Source organism: Ailuropoda melanoleuca, unplaced genomic scaffold (assembly GCF_002007445.2).
Source record: "Ailuropoda melanoleuca isolate Jingjing unplaced genomic scaffold, ASM200744v2 unplaced-scaffold9607, whole genome shotgun sequence".
NCBI lineage: Eukaryota > Metazoa > Chordata > Mammalia > Carnivora > Ursidae > Ailuropoda > Ailuropoda melanoleuca.
The window spans coordinates 215,222-218,104 of record NW_023255111.1 but is presented as its reverse complement, the minus strand read 5'-3'; positions in this window follow the sequence as shown (position 1 = coordinate 218,104).

Here is a 2,883-nt window from a genome sequence, read left to right as displayed (position 1 = left end):
GTCTTGCGGCATCTGTAAACTAGTTGTGTGCCTGTTCTTCCTGTTGGTCTTCTGGAGGAGGGGCCTGCTACAGTGCTTCTCAGGTGGCTTTGCCTGGGCAGAGTTGCACTGCCCCTTGCCAGGGGGCTGGGGTCACAGTAAGTTGGTCCTCTGTGTCTGTTTTGTTCCTCTTTAAATGCTTTCTGCACCTCTTTAGAGGATCAAAATAAAATTGGTCGTGCCCCGATCTCCAGCCCCAGACCCAAAAGATCGTGATTCCCCCTCTTTAGCAAACCTGCTGGGACAAACATTTTTCACTTTTGTGTGTGCCAAACTCTGAAGGCTCATGCACTGCGGGCCCACAGCGATCCTCCCAGGGTGGAGTCTGAGGGTCCTGCATTACTGCCCTTTGCAGTAACTCTGGGACTGAAAGCAATCATGGGTTCCTGCATGTACCCACTCTGCCTATCCTTGGGGTTGACTGTCACAGTAGTGTCCTTTACAGGGCAGCTGCCCTGAGAGCTGTTGTGCATTCAGGAGCTCACCCTTTCTGCCCATCCTCAGGGATGGCAGACAGTCTTTGCATTCCAATCCTTTTTAGGGTGTCCAGGCAGAGAACAGTCACCAAATCGGCCTGGCCCATGGTTTATGGTGACCCAAGCTGAAAGTTCCCTCCTGGGCTTGCTGAGGGTAACCAGTTTCTCTGCTCCACTGCATGGGCACTCTACTGGATCAGGCACCCTATTAGTTCTGTGACTCCTGGGATCCTGAGACCACACTGACCCACATAGGATTCTGTCCTTTTCATCCCTTGTGTCCCTTTCAGACAGGAATGTCTCTCACTGGAGCAGACTTATAAGGGTTCCGATTTTACCCTCCAGGGCTATATCACTTTCAGGTAGCCAGCTTATGGAGACTCCCTCCCCCCTCCATTTGTCTTCCAATATCTCCCCTCAGATTCACATCTCCTCACTTCCTACCTTGCAAAAAGCACTCGCTTTTCTATGTGTAGAGTTCCAGATTTTTTTTCTTACATTTCAGGCTGAATTCATGGGTGTTCAGAATGGTTTGATAGTTAACTGGCTAAATTCAAGGGACCAGATGAAACAAGGTCCCCTACTCTACCGTCATGTTGCCTCTGACCTCCCACAGTCATTCTGTTGGGGTTCCAGTGATGCTAAACTCAGGGATCTCTCTTTGTACTGCCATGTTGGGGGTTTTTATTGGTGAGTGGGACCAGCAGCCAGATCAGATGTTAGCCCTTGGCCCACTGCTGGGGTTGCAGTTGAAACTCTGTCTGTGATAATCCTCTCCTCTCCCCAGGGTCAAAGTCACTTTGCAATCATGCCAATCACTGTCAGTGCTGTTAGCAAAATGAGATGTGTGAGGCACCGCTTTGGATGGGCTCTTGCCAAATGGAGTGGGTTTCACGAGGCATTCCACAGAACACAGAGGAAGGTTGTGGGGATTTTAGCAAGGTATGCAGTGGTCTGCTTGCTGGGCAAGACTTGCCAAGAGCTGCTTTCGAGTGTCTACTGCTGAGTGGGGCAGGTTGGGTGGGGTGAATCATCAGGAGAATGTGGGAGTGGGACATGATGTTAGTAAACTAGGTGGAGAGTGTTCAGGCTGATTCCCACAGGTGTCTGTGTTTTTAGGTTGGGATCAGGGGAAAGAAATGGCATCTGCAGGCTGTTTTGTCTTGCAGAAGTCTCCTAAAGATCCCTGCCCCTCCAGTGGATGTTCTGAGATGAGTAAATGAATTTTCCTCTATACCAGGTCACTTTTCAAACTGCTACTTCAGTGTTGTATCTGGTGAGGTTTTTTTGTTATGCTCTCTTTAAGGGTGTGGAAATTTTCCCATCACTCTCTGGCTCTCCCAGAGCCAAGCCTACTGATTTTTATTTGTTCACAGTGTTAAGCCTCACATATTGTAAAAAACTGTGAGGTCAAGTCCCTCTAGTTTTCAAAGCCAAGTGTTATGGGGGCTAGTCTTCCCAGTGCAGATTCTCCCATCTGAGTTCTGTTCGTCTTCTGCTTGTGATGTCCTTCCCATTTGTGGTTTGTCTGGTCTGGTTGGTTTGGTTTCCTGAGCAGAATTTTGCCCTTCCTATGTTTTTGATGTGACCTCCTCTCTAAGATTAACTGGAGAGTCAGGTCTTCCAGGATTTGGTTTATTTTCTGATTAGCTCTACTGATGTGGCTGTTACCGAAGCAATTCCTTAAGGTGAGGTAAGCTTAGGATACTCCTATTCTGCTATATTTTTGCAGGCTACCCCTCTTCCTGATTCAGTGTTGGAAATTTATAGGAATTTATCCATTTCTTCCAGGTTGTTCAATTTGATGGCATGTAGTTGTTCATAATATTCTCTTATAATTCTTTGTATTTCTGTGGTGTTGGTTTTTCTTTTTCCTCTTTTCTGATTTTATTTATATATGTCCTTTTTCCTTGAGGAGTCTGGCTAAAGGATTAGCCATTTTGCTGATCTTTTCAAAGAACTACCCCCTGGTTTCATCGATATGTTTTATTGACTTTTTAAGTCTCTATTTCATTTATTTTTGCTCTAATTTGTATTTTTTTCCTTCCTTCTACATTCTTGGGCTTTGTTTGTTCTTCTTTTCATATTTCCTTTTGGTTTAAGGTTAGGTTGATTATTTGACATTTTTCTTGCTTCTTGATTATATTGCTATAATCTTCTTTCTTAGAACAGCTTTTGCTGCATCCAAAAGATTTTGGACAATTATCATTTTTACTGCTCTCCATGCATTTTTGATATCCCCCCCTTTTTCCACATTTTTAATTCCAGTACAGTTATATATTCCAGTATAGTGTTATATTAGTTTCAGATATACAATATAGTGATTCAACAATTTTTTGTATTAATCAGTGTGCATCAAGCTAAGTGT